We start from the raw sequence: 16,528 nt of genomic DNA, 5'->3' as shown, positions 1-16,528 counted from the left end.
GGCTCGACTGCGAAATGCGCCTTTCGGCTCCTCTCTCTGGCTACAGTGCGCTGTTGTCCACAGTGGCACTGGCGTTGCCCATGGGGCTTCATGTAAGGCGACTGCACGTCGCTCGGCCAACAGCGGCCTACTGCAGACCGACACTTAAGACACACCAAATACAAATCGACATCGAGAGACAGGCCCTGTCATATGGCACTCGCGACGTATATGCTGAAATTGAATGTAAAGAATACGTCTTTTGTAGCGGGCGTCCCTCTACTGCAGTGTCACACATGACGAATAAAAAGGAAAACAGCAGAACGTCTGTGTAGGGCCATGTTTTTACCTACAGTGTCACTTGGCTGAATGTGTATAAGGCTCTGTGGCATCACTCAAACGCAGCCAAATTGTCACACTAGCTGTGTATCTCTAACAAAGTTGACGTATGTCCTCACCTCGGTGCCGGTTAAAACGATTTCGCCCCCGGGTGAGCTCGAACCACCAACCTTTCGGTTAACAGCCGAACGCGCTAGCCGATTGCGCCACGGAGGCCTTGACTTTGGCTCCCTTGTGCTCTGTATATCAACGCAATTCGTATACCTTCTGCAGGAATCTCGCAGAATGGTAGCATTTGCTTACGCCTCTTCACATGGATAACGTGCATGCACACTGTAGCGAGGCTCGTAAACGAATGACATCGCCAAGCATGACATTATACTACAAAATGCATACAAACCAATGTTCTGCCTATGCATTCAGAAAACCTCTGAGGCCAGTAGAATACTTGTCATAGGTTGTAGAACATCCCTTTCATTCAGTGTACTGCCATGTGTTAGATGCTGCTCGAGATAGCTCCGCTCCTTGCAGGAAGGTTTAAAAAATGAATGCCTTCTGTGAGGTTCGAACTCACGACCCCTGGTTTACGAGACCAGTGCTCTACCACTGAGCTAAGAAGGCGGCAGCTTAGCGTTTGTGAGCTATCCCCAAATTGTTACTTCATCATACTGAATCTTGCAGCCCTCGACCAGATATCGGATTTGGCACACAGCTGCTGCTGGGGGTGTCCACATTGCCGTTTTCCAAATCTCTTGGATGTTTCGCCCTTACGATCGACGACGAGCGTCGGCCCACCAAAAGTTAGCGGTCTGCACAATCCTGACCTAGTGCACAGCTTGTGGGATAGCGTGGCTCGACTGCGAAATGCGCCTTTCGGCTCCTCTCTCTGGCTACAGTGCGCTGTTGTCCACAGTGGCACTGGCGTTGCCCATGGGGCTTCATGTAAGGCGACTGCACGTCGCTCGGCCAACAGCGGCCTACTGCAGACCGACACTTAAGACACACCAAATACAAATCGACATCGAGAGACAGGCCCTGTCATATGGCACTCGCGACGTATATGCTGAAATTGAATGTAAAGAATACGTCTTTTGTAGCGGGCGTCCCTCTACTGCAGTGTCACACATGACGAATAAAAAGGAAAACAGCAGAACGTCTGTGTAGGGCCATGTTTTTACCTACAGTGTCACTTGGCTGAATGTGTATAAGGCTCTGTGGCATCACTCAAACGCAGCCAAATTGTCACACTAGCTGTGTATCTCTAACAAAGTTGACGTATGTCCTCACCTCGGTGCCGGTTAAAACGATTTCGCCCCCGGGTGGGCTCGAACCACCAACCTTTCGGTTAACAGCCGAACGCGCTAGCCGATTGCGCCACGGAGGCCTTGACTTTGGCTCCCTTGTGCTCTGTATATCAACGCAATTCGTATACCTTCTGCAGGAATCTCGCAGAATGGTAGCATTTGCTTACGCCTCTTCACATGGATAACGTGCATGCACACTGTAGCGAGGCTCGTAAACGAATGACATCGCCAAGCATGACATTATACTACAAAATGCATACAAACCAATGTTCTGCCTATGCATTCAGAAAACCTCTGAGGCCAGTAGAATACTTGTCATAGGTTGTAGAACATCCCTTTCATTCAGTGTACTGCCATGTGTTAGATGCTGCTCGAGATAGCTCCGCTCCTTGCAGGAAGGTTTAAAAAATGAATGCCTTCTGTGAGGTTCGAACTCACGACCCCTGGTTTACGAGACCAGTGCTCTACCACTGAGCTAAGAAGGCGGCAGCTTAGCGTTTGTGAGCTATCCCCAAATTGTTACTTCATCATACTGAATCTTGCAGCCCTCGACCAGATATCGGATTTGGCACACAGCTGCTGCTGGGGGTGTCCACATTGCCGTTTTCCAAATCTCTTGGATGTTTCGCCCTTACGATCGACGACGAGCGTCGGCCCACCAAAAGTTAGCGGTCTGCACAATCCTGACCTAGTGCACAGCTTGTGGGATAGCGTGGCTCGACTGCGAAATGCGCCTTTCGGCTCCTCTCTCTGGCTACAGTGCGCTGTTGTCCACAGTGGCACTGGCGTTGCCCATGGGGCTTCATGTAAGGCGACTGCACGTCGCTCGGCCAACAGCGGCCTACTGCAGACCGACACTTAAGACACACCAAATACAAATCGACATCGAGAGACAGGCCCTGTCATATGGCACTCGCGACGTATATGCTGAAATTGAATGTAAAGAATACGTCTTTTGTAGCGGGCGTCCCTCTACTGCAGTGTCACACATGACGAATAAAAAGGAAAACAGCAGAACGTCTGTGTAGGGCCATGTTTTTACCTACAGTGTCACTTGGCTGAATGTGTATAAGGCTCTGTGGCATCACTCAAACGCAGCCAAATTGTCACACTAGCTGTGTATCTCTAACAAAGTTGACGTATGTCCTCACCTCGGTGCCGGTTAAAACGATTTCGCCCCCGGGTGAGCTCGAACCACCAACCTTTCGGTTAACAGCCGAACGCGCTAGCCGATTGCGCCACGGAGGCCTTGACTTTGGCTCCCTTGTGCTCTGTATATCAACGCAATTCGTATACCTTCTGCAGGAATCTCGCAGAATGGTAGCATTTGCTTACGCCTCTTCACATGGATAACGTGCATGCACACTGTAGCGAGGCTCGTAAACGAATGACATCGCCAAGCATGACATTATACTACAAAATGCATACAAACCAATGTTCTGCCTATGCATTCAGAAAACCTCTGAGGCCAGTAGAATACTTGTCATAGGTTGTAGAACATCCCTTTCATTCAGTGTACTGCCATGTGTTAGATGCTGCTCGAGATAGCTCCGCTCCTTGCAGGAAGGTTTAAAAAATGAATGCCTTCTGTGAGGTTCGAACTCACGACCCCTGGTTTACGAGACCAGTGCTCTACCACTGAGCTAAGAAGGCGGCAGCTTAGCGTTTGTGAGCTATCCCCAAATTGTTACTTCATCATACTGAATCTTGCAGCCCTCGACCAGATATCGGATTTGGCACACAGCTGCTGCTGGGGGTGTCCACATTGCCGTTTTCCAAATCTCTTGGATGTTTCGCCCTTACGATCGACGACGAGCGTCGGCCCACCAAAAGTTAGCGGTCTGCACAATCCTGACCTAGTGCACAGCTTGTGGGATAGCGTGGCTCGACTGCGAAATGCGCCTTTCGGCTCCTCTCTCTGGCTACAGTGCGCTGTTGTCCACAGTGGCACTGGCGTTGCCCATGGGGCTTCATGTAAGGCGACTGCACGTCGCTCGGCCAACAGCGGCCTACTGCAGACCGACACTTAAGACACACCAAATACAAATCGACATCGAGAGACAGGCCCTGTCATATGGCACTCGCGACGTATATGCTGAAATTGAATGTAAAGAATACGTCTTTTGTAGCGGGCGTCCCTCTACTGCAGTGTCACACATGACGAATAAAAAGGAAAACAGCAGAACGTCTGTGTAGGGCCATGTTTTTACCTACAGTGTCACTTGGCTGAATGTGTATAAGGCTCTGTGGCATCACTCAAACGCAGCCAAATTGTCACACTAGCTGTGTATCTCTAACAAAGTTGACGTATGTCCTCACCTCGGTGCCGGTTAAAACGATTTCGCCCCCGGGTGGGCTCGAACCACCAACCTTTCGGTTAACAGCCGAACGCGCTAGCCGATTGCGCCACGGAGGCCTTGACTTTGGCTCCCTTGTGCTCTGTATATCAACGCAATTCGTATACCTTCTGCAGGAATCTCGCAGAATGGTAGCATTTGCTTACGCCTCTTCACATGGATAACGTGCATGCACACTGTAGCGAGGCTCGTAAACGAATGACATCGCCAAGCATGACATTATACTACAAAATGCATACAAACCAATGTTCTGCCTATGCATTCAGAAAACCTCTGAGGCCAGTAGAATACTTGTCATAGGTTGTAGAACATCCCTTTCATTCAGTGTACTGCCATGTGTTAGATGCTGCTCGAGATAGCTCCGCTCCTTGCAGGAAGGTTTAAAAAATGAATGCCTTCTGTGAGGTTCGAACTCACGACCCCTGGTTTACGAGACCAGTGCTCTACCACTGAGCTAAGAAGGCGGCAGCTTAGCGTTTGTGAGCTATCCCCAAATTGTTACTTCATCATACTGAATCTTGCAGCCCTCGACCAGATATCGGATTTGGCACACAGCTGCTGCTGGGGGTGTCCACATTGCCGTTTTCCAAATCTCTTGGATGTTTCGCCCTTACGATCGACGACGAGCGTCGGCCCACCAAAAGTTAGCGGTCTGCACAATCCTGACCTAGTGCACAGCTTGTGGGATAGCGTGGCTCGACTGCGAAATGCGCCTTTCGGCTCCTCTCTCTGGCTACAGTGCGCTGTTGTCCACAGTGGCACTGGCGTTGCCCATGGGGCTTCATGTAAGGCGACTGCACGTCGCTCGGCCAACAGCGGCCTACTGCAGACCGACACTTAAGACACACCAAATACAAATCGACATCGAGAGACAGGCCCTGTCATATGGCACTCGCGACGTATATGCTGAAATTGAATGTAAAGAATACGTCTTTTGTAGCGGGCGTCCCTCTACTGCAGTGTCACACATGACGAATAAAAAGGAAAACAGCAGAACGTCTGTGTAGGGCCATGTTTTTACCTACAGTGTCACTTGGCTGAATGTGTATAAGGCTCTGTGGCATCACTCAAACGCAGCCAAATTGTCACACTAGCTGTGTATCTCTAACAAAGTTGACGTATGTCCTCACCTCGGTGCCGGTTAAAACGATTTCGCCCCCGGGTGGGCTCGAACCACCAACCTTTCGGTTAACAGCCGAACGCGCTAGCCGATTGCGCCACGGAGGCCTTGACTTTGGCTCCCTTGTGCTCTGTATATCAACGCAATTCGTATACCTTCTGCAGGAATCTCGCAGAATGGTAGCATTTGCTTACGCCTCTTCACATGGATAACGTGCATGCACACTGTAGCGAGGCTCGTAAACGAATGACATCGCCAAGCATGACATTATACTACAAAATGCATACAAACCAATGTTCTGCCTATGCATTCAGAAAACTCTGAGGCCAGTAGAATACTTGTCATAGGTTGTAGAACATCCCTTTCATTCAGTGTACTGCCATGTGTTAGATGCTGCTCGAGATAGCTCCGCTCCTTGCAGGAAGGTTTAAAAAATGAATGCCTTCTGTGAGGTTCGAACTCACGACCCCTGGTTTACGAGACCAGTGCTCTACCACTGAGCTAAGAAGGCGGCAGCTTAGCGTTTGTGAGCTATCCCCAAATTGTTACTTCATCATACTGAATCTTGCAGCCCTCGACCAGATATCGGATTTGGCACACAGCTGCTGCTGGGGGTGTCCACATTGCCGTTTTCCAAATCTCTTGGATGTTTCGCCCTTACGATCGACGACGAGCGTCGGCCCACCAAAAGTTAGCGGTCTGCACAATCCTGACCTAGTGCACAGCTTGTGGGATAGCGTGGCTCGACTGCGAAATGCGCCTTTCGGCTCCTCTCTCTGGCTACAGTGCGCTGTTGTCCACAGTGGCACTGGCGTTGCCCATGGGGCTTCATGTAAGGCGACTGCACGTCGCTCGGCCAACAGCGGCCTACTGCAGACCGACACTTAAGACACACCAAATACAAATCGACATCGAGAGACAGGCCCTGTCATATGGCACTCGCGACGTATATGCTGAAATTGAATGTAAAGAATACGTCTTTTGTAGCGGGCGTCCCTCTACTGCAGTGTCACACATGACGAATAAAAAGGAAAACAGCAGAACGTCTGTGTAGGGCCATGTTTTTACCTACAGTGTCACTTGGCTGAATGTGTATAAGGCTCTGTGGCATCACTCAAACGCAGCCAAATTGTCACACTAGCTGTGTATCTCTAACAAAGTTGACGTATGTCCTCACCTCGGTGCCGGTTAAAACGATTTCGCCCCCGGGTGGGCTCGAACCACCAACCTTTCGGTTAACAGCCGAACGCGCTAGCCGATTGCGCCACGGAGGCCTTGACTTTGGCTCCCTTGTGCTCTGTATATCAACGCAATTCGTATACCTTCTGCAGGAATCTCGCAGAATGGTAGCATTTGCTTACGCCTCTTCACATGGATAACGTGCATGCACACTGTAGCGAGGCTCGTAAACGAATGACATCGCCAAGCATGACATTATACTACAAAATGCATACAAACCAATGTTCTGCCTATGCATTCAGAAAACTCTGAGGCCAGTAGAATACTTGTCATAGGTTGTAGAACATCCCTTTCATTCAGTGTACTGCCATGTGTTAGATGCTGCTCGAGATAGCTCCGCTCCTTGCAGGAAGGTTTAAAAAATGAATGCCTTCTGTGAGGTTCGAACTCACGACCCCTGGTTTACGAGACCAGTGCTCTACCACTGAGCTAAGAAGGCGGCAGCTTAGCGTTTGTGAGCTATCCCCAAATTGTTACTTCATCATACTGAATCTTGCAGCCCTCGACCAGATATCGGATTTGGCACACAGCTGCTGCTGGGGGTGTCCACATTGCCGTTTTCCAAATCTCTTGGATGTTTCGCCCTTACGATCGACGACGAGCGTCGGCCCACCAAAAGTTAGCGGTCTGCACAATCCTGACCTAGTGCACAGCTTGTGGGATAGCGTGGCTCGACTGCGAAATGCGCCTTTCGGCTCCTCTCTCTGGCTACAGTGCGCTGTTGTCCACAGTGGCACTGGCGTTGCCCATGGGGCTTCATGTAAGGCGACTGCACGTCGCTCGGCCAACAGCGGCCTACTGCAGACCGACACTTAAGACACACCAAATACAAATCGACATCGAGAGACAGGCCCTGTCATATGGCACTCGCGACGTATATGCTGAAATTGAATGTAAAGAATACGTCTTTTGTAGCGGGCGTCCCTCTACTGCAGTGTCACACATGACGAATAAAAAGGAAAACAGCAGAACGTCTGTGTAGGGCCATGTTTTTACCTACAGTGTCACTTGGCTGAATGTGTATAAGGCTCTGTGGCATCACTCAAACGCAGCCAAATTGTCACACTAGCTGTGTATCTCTAACAAAGTTGACGTATGTCCTCACCTCGGTGCCGGTTAAAACGATTTCGCCCCCGGGTGGGCTCGAACCACCAACCTTTCGGTTAACAGCCGAACGCGCTAGCCGATTGCGCCACGGAGGCCTTGACTTTGGCTCCCTTGTGCTCTGTATATCAACGCAATTCGTATACCTTCTGCAGGAATCTCGCAGAATGGTAGCATTTGCTTACGCCTCTTCACATGGATAACGTGCATGCACACTGTAGCGAGGCTCGTAAACGAATGACATCGCCAAGCATGACATTATACTACAAAATGCATACAAACCAATGTTCTGCCTATGCATTCAGAAAACCTCTGAGGCCAGTAGAATACTTGTCATAGGTTGTAGAACATCCCTTTCATTCAGTGTACTGCCATGTGTTAGATGCTGCTCGAGATAGCTCCGCTCCTTGCAGGAAGGTTTAAAAAATGAATGCCTTCTGTGAGGTTCGAACTCACGACCCCTGGTTTACGAGACCAGTGCTCTACCACTGAGCTAAGAAGGCGGCAGCTTAGCGTTTGTGAGCTATCCCCAAATTGTTACTTCATCATACTGAATCTTGCAGCCCTCGACCAGATATCGGATTTGGCACACAGCTGCTGCTGGGGGTGTCCACATTGCCGTTTTCCAAATCTCTTGAATGTTTCGCCCTTACGATCGACGACGAGCGTCGGCCCACCAAAAGTTAGCGGTCTGCACAATCCTGACCTAGTGCACAGCTTGTGGGATAGCGTGGCTCGACTGCGAAATGCGCCTTTCGGCTCCTCTCTCTGGCTACAGTGCGCTGTTGTCCACAGTGGCACTGGCGTTGCCCATGGGGCTTCATGTAAGGCGACTGCACGTCGCTCGGCCAACAGCGGCCTACTGCAGACCGACACTTAAGACACACCAAATACAAATCGACATCGAGAGACAGGCCCTGTCATATGGCACTCGCGACGTATATGCTGAAATTGAATGTAAAGAATACGTCTTTTGTAGCGGGCGTCCCTCTACTGCAGTGTCACACATGACGAATAAAAAGGAAAACAGCAGAACGTCTGTGTAGGGCCATGTTTTTACCTACAGTGTCACTTGGCTGAATGTGTATAAGGCTCTGTGGCATCACTCAAACGCAGCCAAATTGTCACACTAGCTGTGTATCTCTAACAAAGTTGACGTATGTCCTCACCTCGGTGCCGGTTAAAACGATTTCGCCCCCGGGTGAGCTCGAACCACCAACCTTTCGGTTAACAGCCGAACGCGCTAGCCGATTGCGCCACGGAGGCCTTGACTTTGGCTCCCTTGTGCTCTGTATATCAACGCAATTCGTATACCTTCTGCAGGAATCTCGCAGAATGGTAGCATTTGCTTACGCCTCTTCACATGGATAACGTGCATGCACACTGTAGCGAGGCTCGTAAACGAATGACATCGCCAAGCATGACATTATACTACAAAATGCATACAAACCAATGTTCTGCCTATGCATTCAGAAAACCTCTGAGGCCAGTAGAATACTTGTCATAGGTTGTAGAACATCCCTTTCATTCAGTGTACTGCCATGTGTTAGATGCTGCTCGAGATAGCTCCGCTCCTTGCAGGAAGGTTTAAAAAATGAATGCCTTCTGTGAGGTTCGAACTCACGACCCCTGGTTTACGAGACCAGTGCTCTACCACTGAGCTAAGAAGGCGGCAGCTTAGCGTTTGTGAGCTATCCCCAAATTGTTACTTCATCATACTGAATCTTGCAGCCCTCGACCAGATATCGGATTTGGCACACAGCTGCTGCTGGGGGTGTCCACATTGCCGTTTTCCAAATCTCTTGGATGTTTCGCCCTTACGATCGACGACGAGCGTCGGCCCACCAAAAGTTAGCGGTCTGCACAATCCTGACCTAGTGCACAGCTTGTGGGATAGCGTGGCTCGACTGCGAAATGCGCCTTTCGGCTCCTCTCTCTGGCTACAGTGCGCTGTTGTCCACAGTGGCACTGGCGTTGCCCATGGGGCTTCATGTAAGGCGACTGCACGTCGCTCGGCCAACAGCGGCCTACTGCAGACCGACACTTAAGACACACCAAATACAAATCGACATCGAGAGACAGGCCCTGTCATATGGCACTCGCGACGTATATGCTGAAATTGAATGTAAAGAATACGTCTTTTGTAGCGGGCGTCCCTCTACTGCAGTGTCACACATGACGAATAAAAAGGAAAACAGCAGAACGTCTGTGTAGGGCCATGTTTTTACCTACAGTGTCACTTGGCTGAATGTGTATAAGGCTCTGTGGCATCACTCAAACGCAGCCAAATTGTCACACTAGCTGTGTATCTCTAACAAAGTTGACGTATGTCCTCACCTCGGTGCCGGTTAAAACGATTTCGCCCCCGGGTGGGCTCGAACCACCAACCTTTCGGTTAACAGCCGAACGCGCTAGCCGATTGCGCCACGGAGGCCTTGACTTTGGCTCCCTTGTGCTCTGTATATCAACGCAATTCGTATACCTTCTGCAGGAATCTCGCAGAATGGTAGCATTTGCTTACGCCTCTTCACATGGATAACGTGCATGCACACTGTAGCGAGGCTCGTAAACGAATGACATCGCCAAGCATGACATTATACTACAAAATGCATACAAACCAATGTTCTGCCTATGCATTCAGAAAACCTCTGAGGCCAGTAGAATACTTGTCATAGGTTGTAGAACATCCCTTTCATTCAGTGTACTGCCATGTGTTAGATGCTGCTCGAGATAGCTCCGCTCCTTGCAGGAAGGTTTAAAAAATGAATGCCTTCTGTGAGGTTCGAACTCACGACCCCTGGTTTACGAGACCAGTGCTCTACCACTGAGCTAAGAAGGCGGCAGCTTAGCGTTTGTGAGCTATCCCCAAATTGTTACTTCATCATACTGAATCTTGCAGCCCTCGACCAGATATCGGATTTGGCACACAGCTGCTGCTGGGGGTGTCCACATTGCCGTTTTCCAAATCTCTTGAATGTTTCGCCCTTACGATCGACGACGAGCGTCGGCCCACCAAAAGTTAGCGGTCTGCACAATCCTGACCTAGTGCACAGCTTGTGGGATAGCGTGGCTCGACTGCGAAATGCGCCTTTCGGCTCCTCTCTCTGGCTACAGTGCGCTGTTGTCCACAGTGGCACTGGCGTTGCCCATGGGGCTTCATGTAAGGCGACTGCACGTCGCTCGGCCAACAGCGGCCTACTGCAGACCGACACTTAAGACACACCAAATACAAATCGACATCGAGAGACAGGCCCTGTCATATGGCACTCGCGACGTATATGCTGAAATTGAATGTAAAGAATACGTCTTTTGTAGCGGGCGTCCCTCTACTGCAGTGTCACACATGACGAATAAAAAGGAAAACAGCAGAACGTCTGTGTAGGGCCATGTTTTTACCTACAGTGTCACTTGGCTGAATGTGTATAAGGCTCTGTGGCATCACTCAAACGCAGCCAAATTGTCACACTAGCTGTGTATCTCTAACAAAGTTGACGTATGTCCTCACCTCGGTGCCGGTTAAAACGATTTCGCCCCCGGGTGAGCTCGAACCACCAACCTTTCGGTTAACAGCCGAACGCGCTAGCCGATTGCGCCACGGAGGCCTTGACTTTGGCTCCCTTGTGCTCTGTATATCAACGCAATTCGTATACCTTCTGCAGGAATCTCGCAGAATGGTAGCATTTGCTTACGCCTCTTCACATGGATAACGTGCATGCACACTGTAGCGAGGCTCGTAAACGAATGACATCGCCAAGCATGACATTATACTACAAAATGCATACAAACCAATGTTCTGCCTATGCATTCAGAAAACCTCTGAGGCCAGTAGAATACTTGTCATAGGTTGTAGAACATCCCTTTCATTCAGTGTACTGCCATGTGTTAGATGCTGCTCGAGATAGCTCCGCTCCTTGCAGGAAGGTTTAAAAAATGAATGCCTTCTGTGAGGTTCGAACTCACGACCCCTGGTTTACGAGACCAGTGCTCTACCACTGAGCTAAGAAGGCGGCAGCTTAGCGTTTGTGAGCTATCCCCAAATTGTTACTTCATCATACTGAATCTTGCAGCCCTCGACCAGATATCGGATTTGGCACACAGCTGCTGCTGGGGGTGTCCACATTGCCGTTTTCCAAATCTCTTGGATGTTTCGCCCTTACGATCGACGACGAGCGTCGGCCCACCAAAAGTTAGCGGTCTGCACAATCCTGACCTAGTGCACAGCTTGTGGGATAGCGTGGCTCGACTGCGAAATGCGCCTTTCGGCTCCTCTCTCTGGCTACAGTGCGCTGTTGTCCACAGTGGCACTGGCGTTGCCCATGGGGCTTCATGTAAGGCGACTGCACGTCGCTCGGCCAACAGCGGCCTACTGCAGACCGACACTTAAGACACACCAAATACAAATCGACATCGAGAGACAGGCCCTGTCATATGGCACTCGCGACGTATATGCTGAAATTGAATGTAAAGAATACGTCTTTTGTAGCGGGCGTCCCTCTACTGCAGTGTCACACATGACGAATAAAAAGGAAAACAGCAGAACGTCTGTGTAGGGCCATGTTTTTACCTACAGTGTCACTTGGCTGAATGTGTATAAGGCTCTGTGGCATCACTCAAACGCAGCCAAATTGTCACACTAGCTGTGTATCTCTAACAAAGTTGACGTATGTCCTCACCTCGGTGCCGGTTAAAACGATTTCGCCCCCGGGTGGGCTCGAACCACCAACCTTTCGGTTAACAGCCGAACGCGCTAGCCGATTGCGCCACGGAGGCCTTGACTTTGGCTCCCTTGTGCTCTGTATATCAACGCAATTCGTATACCTTCTGCAGGAATCTCGCAGAATGGTAGCATTTGCTTACGCCTCTTCACATGGATAACGTGCATGCACACTGTAGCGAGGCTCGTAAACGAATGACATCGCCAAGCATGACATTATACTACAAAATGCATACAAACCAATGTTCTGCCTATGCATTCAGAAAACCTCTGAGGCCAGTAGAATACTTGTCATAGGTTGTAGAACATCCCTTTCATTCAGTGTACTGCCATGTGTTAGATGCTGCTCGAGATAGCTCCGCTCCTTGCAGGAAGGTTTAAAAAATGAATGCCTTCTGTGAGGTTCGAACTCACGACCCCTGGTTTACGAGACCAGTGCTCTACCACTGAGCTAAGAAGGCGGCAGCTTAGCGTTTGTGAGCTATCCCCAAATTGTTACTTCATCATACTGAATCTTGCAGCCCTCGACCAGATATCGGATTTGGCACACAGCTGCTGCTGGGGGTGTCCACATTGCCGTTTTCCAAATCTCTTGAATGTTTCGCCCTTACGATCGACGACGAGCGTCGGCCCACCAAAAGTTAGCGGTCTGCACAATCCTGACCTAGTGCACAGCTTGTGGGATAGCGTGGCTCGACTGCGAAATGCGCCTTTCGGCTCCTCTCTCTGGCTACAGTGCGCTGTTGTCCACAGTGGCACTGGCGTTGCCCATGGGGCTTCATGTAAGGCGACTGCACGTCGCTCGGCCAACAGCGGCCTACTGCAGACCGACACTTAAGACACACCAAATACAAATCGACATCGAGAGACAGGCCCTGTCATATGGCACTCGCGACGTATATGCTGAAATTGAATGTAAAGAATACGTCTTTTGTAGCGGGCGTCCCTCTACTGCAGTGTCACACATGACGAATAAAAAGGAAAACAGCAGAACGTCTGTGTAGGGCCATGTTTTTACCTACAGTGTCACTTGGCTGAATGTGTATAAGGCTCTGTGGCATCACTCAAACGCAGCCAAATTGTCACACTAGCTGTGTATCTCTAACAAAGTTGACGTATGTCCTCACCTCGGTGCCGGTTAAAACGATTTCGCCCCCGGGTGAGCTCGAACCACCAACCTTTCGGTTAACAGCCGAACGCGCTAGCCGATTGCGCCACGGAGGCCTTGACTTTGGCTCCCTTGTGCTCTGTATATCAACGCAATTCGTATACCTTCTGCAGGAATCTCGCAGAATGGTAGCATTTGCTTACGCCTCTTCACATGGATAACGTGCATGCACACTGTAGCGAGGCTCGTAAACGAATGACATCGCCAAGCATGACATTATACTACAAAATGCATACAAACCAATGTTCTGCCTATGCATTCAGAAAACCTCTGAGGCCAGTAGAATACTTGTCATAGGTTGTAGAACATCCCTTTCATTCAGTGTACTGCCATGTGTTAGATGCTGCTCGAGATAGCTCCGCTCCTTGCAGGAAGGTTTAAAAAATGAATGCCTTCTGTGAGGTTCGAACTCACGACCCCTGGTTTACGAGACCAGTGCTCTACCACTGAGCTAAGAAGGCGGCAGCTTAGCGTTTGTGAGCTATCCCCAAATTGTTACTTCATCATACTGAATCTTGCAGCCCTCGACCAGATATCGGATTTGGCACACAGCTGCTGCTGGGGGTGTCCACATTGCCGTTTTCCAAATCTCTTGGATGTTTCGCCCTTACGATCGACGACGAGCGTCGGCCCACCAAAAGTTAGCGGTCTGCACAATCCTGACCTAGTGCACAGCTTGTGGGATAGCGTGGCTCGACTGCGAAATGCGCCTTTCGGCTCCTCTCTCTGGCTACAGTGCGCTGTTGTCCACAGTGGCACTGGCGTTGCCCATGGGGCTTCATGTAAGGCGACTGCACGTCGCTCGGCCAACAGCGGCCTACTGCAGACCGACACTTAAGACACACCAAATACAAATCGACATCGAGAGACAGGCCCTGTCATATGGCACTCGCGACGTATATGCTGAAATTGAATGTAAAGAATACGTCTTTTGTAGCGGGCGTCCCTCTACTGCAGTGTCACACATGACGAATAAAAAGGAAAACAGCAGAACGTCTGTGTAGGGCCATGTTTTTACCTACAGTGTCACTTGGCTGAATGTGTATAAGGCTCTGTGGCATCACTCAAACGCAGCCAAATTGTCACACTAGCTGTGTATCTCTAACAAAGTTGACGTATGTCCTCACCTCGGTGCCGGTTAAAACGATTTCGCCCCCGGGTGGGCTCGAACCACCAACCTTTCGGTTAACAGCCGAACGCGCTAGCCGATTGCGCCACGGAGGCCTTGACTTTGGCTCCCTTGTGCTCTGTATATCAACGCAATTCGTATACCTTCTGCAGGAATCTCGCAGAATGGTAGCATTTGCTTACGCCTCTTCACATGGATAACGTGCATGCACACTGTAGCGAGGCTCGTAAACGAATGACATCGCCAAGCATGACATTATACTACAAAATGCATACAAACCAATGTTCTGCCTATGCATTCAGAAAACCTCTGAGGCCAGTAGAATACTTGTCATAGGTTGTAGAACATCCCTTTCATTCAGTGTACTGCCATGTGTTAGATGCTGCTCGAGATAGCTCCGCTCCTTGCAGGAAGGTTTAAAAAATGAATGCCTTCTGTGAGGTTCGAACTCACGACCCCTGGTTTACGAGACCAGTGCTCTACCACTGAGCTAAGAAGGCGGCAGCTTAGCGTTTGTGAGCTATCCCCAAATTGTTACTTCATCATACTGAATCTTGCAGCCCTCGACCAGATATCGGATTTGGCACACAGCTGCTGCTGGGGGTGTCCACATTGCCGTTTTCCAAATCTCTTGAATGTTTCGCCCTTACGATCGACGACGAGCGTCGGCCCACCAAAAGTTAGCGGTCTGCACAATCCTGACCTAGTGCACAGCTTGTGGGATAGCGTGGCTCGACTGCGAAATGCGCCTTTCGGCTCCTCTCTCTGGCTACAGTGCGCTGTTGTCCACAGTGGCACTGGCGTTGCCCATGGGGCTTCATGTAAGGCGACTGCACGTCGCTCGGCCAACAGCGGCCCTACTGCAGACCGACACTTAAGACACACCAAATACAAATCGACATCGAGAGACAGGCCCTGTCATATGGCACTCGCGACGTATATGCTGAAATTGAATGTAAAGAATACGTCTTTTGTAGCGGGCGTCCCTCTACTGCAGTGTCACACATGACGAATAAAAAGGAAAACAGCAGAACGTCTGTGTAGGGCCATGTTTTTACCTACAGTGTCACTTGGCTGAATGTGTATAAGGCTCTGTGGCATCACTCAAACGCAGCCAAATTGTCACACTAGCTGTGTATCTCTAACAAAGTTGACGTATGTCCTCACCTCGGTGCCGGTTAAAACGATTTCGCCCCCGGGTGAGCTCGAACCACCAACCTTTCGGTTAACAGCCGAACGCGCTAGCCGATTGCGCCACGGAGGCCTTGACTTTGGCTCCCTTGTGCTCTGTATATCAACGCAATTCGTATACCTTCTGCAGGAATCTCGCAGAATGGTAGCATTTGCTTACGCCTCTTCACATGGATAACGTGCATGCACACTGTAGCGAGGCTCGTAAACGAATGACATCGCCAAGCATGACATTATACTACAAAATGCATACAAACCAATGTTCTGCCTATGCATTCAGAAAACCTCTGAGGCCAGTAGAATACTTGTCATAGGTTGTAGAACATCCCTTTCATTCAGTGTACTGCCATGTGTTAGATGCTGCTCGAGATAGCTCCGCTCCTTGCAGGAAGGTTTAAAAAATGAATGCCTTCTGTGAGGTTCGAACTCACGACCCCTGGTTTACGAGACCAGTTGCTCTACCACTGAGCTAAGAAGGCGGCAGCTTAGCGTTTGTGAGCTATCCCCAAATTGTTACTTCATCATACTGAATCTTGCAGCCCTCGACCAGATATCGGATTTGGCACACAGCTGCTGCTGGGGGTGTCCACATTGCCGTTTTCCAAATCTCTTGGATGTTTCGCCCTTACGATCGACGACGAGCGTCGGCCCACCAAAAGTTAGCGGTCTGCACAATCCTGACCTAGTGCACAGCTTGTGGGATAGCGTGGCTCGACTGCGAAATGCGCCTTTCGGCTCCTCTCTCTGGCTACAGTGCGCTGTTGTCCACAGTGGCACTGGCGTTGCCCATGGGGCTTCATGTAAGGCGACTGCACGTCGCTCGGCCAACAGCGGCCTACTGCAGACCGACACTTAAGACACACCAAATACAAATCGACATCGAG

At 50.1% G+C, this 16,528-nt stretch overlaps 28 non-coding genes across 28 annotated transcripts; all 28 read right to left on the bottom strand.

Moving 5' to 3' along the window:
* Positions 1–460: 460 nt before the first annotated feature.
* Positions 461–534, bottom strand: Trnan-guu. The gene has a single exon. It is a non-coding gene; the product is annotated as a tRNA-Asn (tRNA).
* Positions 535–867: 333 nt separating this feature from the next.
* On the bottom strand, positions 868–939 carry Trnat-cgu. Its single transcript has one exon. It is a non-coding gene; the product is annotated as a tRNA-Thr (tRNA).
* A 689-nt stretch (positions 940–1,628) lies between these two features.
* Trnan-guu lies at positions 1,629–1,702 on the bottom strand. The gene has a single exon. It is a non-coding gene; the product is annotated as a tRNA-Asn (tRNA).
* Positions 1,703–2,035: 333 nt separating this feature from the next.
* On the bottom strand, positions 2,036–2,107 carry Trnat-cgu. Its single transcript has one exon. It is a non-coding gene; the product is annotated as a tRNA-Thr (tRNA).
* Positions 2,108–2,796: 689 nt separating this feature from the next.
* On the bottom strand, positions 2,797–2,870 carry Trnan-guu. The gene has a single exon. It is a non-coding gene; the product is annotated as a tRNA-Asn (tRNA).
* A 333-nt stretch (positions 2,871–3,203) lies between these two features.
* On the bottom strand, positions 3,204–3,275 carry Trnat-cgu. Its single transcript has one exon. It is a non-coding gene; the product is annotated as a tRNA-Thr (tRNA).
* A 689-nt stretch (positions 3,276–3,964) lies between these two features.
* Positions 3,965–4,038, bottom strand: Trnan-guu. The gene has a single exon. It is a non-coding gene; the product is annotated as a tRNA-Asn (tRNA).
* Positions 4,039–4,371: 333 nt separating this feature from the next.
* On the bottom strand, positions 4,372–4,443 carry Trnat-cgu. The gene has a single exon. It is a non-coding gene; the product is annotated as a tRNA-Thr (tRNA).
* A 689-nt stretch (positions 4,444–5,132) lies between these two features.
* Trnan-guu lies at positions 5,133–5,206 on the bottom strand. The gene has a single exon. It is a non-coding gene; the product is annotated as a tRNA-Asn (tRNA).
* A 332-nt stretch (positions 5,207–5,538) lies between these two features.
* On the bottom strand, positions 5,539–5,610 carry Trnat-cgu. The gene has a single exon. It is a non-coding gene; the product is annotated as a tRNA-Thr (tRNA).
* Positions 5,611–6,299: 689 nt separating this feature from the next.
* Trnan-guu lies at positions 6,300–6,373 on the bottom strand. Its single transcript has one exon. It is a non-coding gene; the product is annotated as a tRNA-Asn (tRNA).
* Positions 6,374–6,705: 332 nt separating this feature from the next.
* Trnat-cgu lies at positions 6,706–6,777 on the bottom strand. The gene has a single exon. It is a non-coding gene; the product is annotated as a tRNA-Thr (tRNA).
* A 689-nt stretch (positions 6,778–7,466) lies between these two features.
* On the bottom strand, positions 7,467–7,540 carry Trnan-guu. Its single transcript has one exon. It is a non-coding gene; the product is annotated as a tRNA-Asn (tRNA).
* A 333-nt stretch (positions 7,541–7,873) lies between these two features.
* Trnat-cgu lies at positions 7,874–7,945 on the bottom strand. The gene has a single exon. It is a non-coding gene; the product is annotated as a tRNA-Thr (tRNA).
* A 689-nt stretch (positions 7,946–8,634) lies between these two features.
* On the bottom strand, positions 8,635–8,708 carry Trnan-guu. Its single transcript has one exon. It is a non-coding gene; the product is annotated as a tRNA-Asn (tRNA).
* Positions 8,709–9,041: 333 nt separating this feature from the next.
* Positions 9,042–9,113, bottom strand: Trnat-cgu. Its single transcript has one exon. It is a non-coding gene; the product is annotated as a tRNA-Thr (tRNA).
* A 689-nt stretch (positions 9,114–9,802) lies between these two features.
* Trnan-guu lies at positions 9,803–9,876 on the bottom strand. The gene has a single exon. It is a non-coding gene; the product is annotated as a tRNA-Asn (tRNA).
* Positions 9,877–10,209: 333 nt separating this feature from the next.
* Trnat-cgu lies at positions 10,210–10,281 on the bottom strand. Its single transcript has one exon. It is a non-coding gene; the product is annotated as a tRNA-Thr (tRNA).
* A 689-nt stretch (positions 10,282–10,970) lies between these two features.
* On the bottom strand, positions 10,971–11,044 carry Trnan-guu. The gene has a single exon. It is a non-coding gene; the product is annotated as a tRNA-Asn (tRNA).
* Positions 11,045–11,377: 333 nt separating this feature from the next.
* On the bottom strand, positions 11,378–11,449 carry Trnat-cgu. The gene has a single exon. It is a non-coding gene; the product is annotated as a tRNA-Thr (tRNA).
* A 689-nt stretch (positions 11,450–12,138) lies between these two features.
* Positions 12,139–12,212, bottom strand: Trnan-guu. Its single transcript has one exon. It is a non-coding gene; the product is annotated as a tRNA-Asn (tRNA).
* A 333-nt stretch (positions 12,213–12,545) lies between these two features.
* Trnat-cgu lies at positions 12,546–12,617 on the bottom strand. Its single transcript has one exon. It is a non-coding gene; the product is annotated as a tRNA-Thr (tRNA).
* Positions 12,618–13,306: 689 nt separating this feature from the next.
* Positions 13,307–13,380, bottom strand: Trnan-guu. The gene has a single exon. It is a non-coding gene; the product is annotated as a tRNA-Asn (tRNA).
* Positions 13,381–13,713: 333 nt separating this feature from the next.
* Positions 13,714–13,785, bottom strand: Trnat-cgu. Its single transcript has one exon. It is a non-coding gene; the product is annotated as a tRNA-Thr (tRNA).
* Positions 13,786–14,474: 689 nt separating this feature from the next.
* Positions 14,475–14,548, bottom strand: Trnan-guu. Its single transcript has one exon. It is a non-coding gene; the product is annotated as a tRNA-Asn (tRNA).
* Positions 14,549–14,881: 333 nt separating this feature from the next.
* Positions 14,882–14,953, bottom strand: Trnat-cgu. The gene has a single exon. It is a non-coding gene; the product is annotated as a tRNA-Thr (tRNA).
* Positions 14,954–15,643: 690 nt separating this feature from the next.
* Trnan-guu lies at positions 15,644–15,717 on the bottom strand. The gene has a single exon. It is a non-coding gene; the product is annotated as a tRNA-Asn (tRNA).
* A 333-nt stretch (positions 15,718–16,050) lies between these two features.
* Trnat-cgu lies at positions 16,051–16,123 on the bottom strand. The gene has a single exon. It is a non-coding gene; the product is annotated as a tRNA-Thr (tRNA).
* Between the last annotated feature and the right edge of the window lie 405 nt (positions 16,124–16,528).

Source organism: Schistocerca piceifrons, unplaced genomic scaffold (genome assembly GCF_021461385.2).
Source record: "Schistocerca piceifrons isolate TAMUIC-IGC-003096 unplaced genomic scaffold, iqSchPice1.1 HiC_scaffold_691, whole genome shotgun sequence".
NCBI classification, from domain to species: Eukaryota; Metazoa; Arthropoda; class Insecta; order Orthoptera; family Acrididae; genus Schistocerca; species Schistocerca piceifrons.
This window is presented reverse-complemented; position numbering and strand designations above follow the sequence as displayed.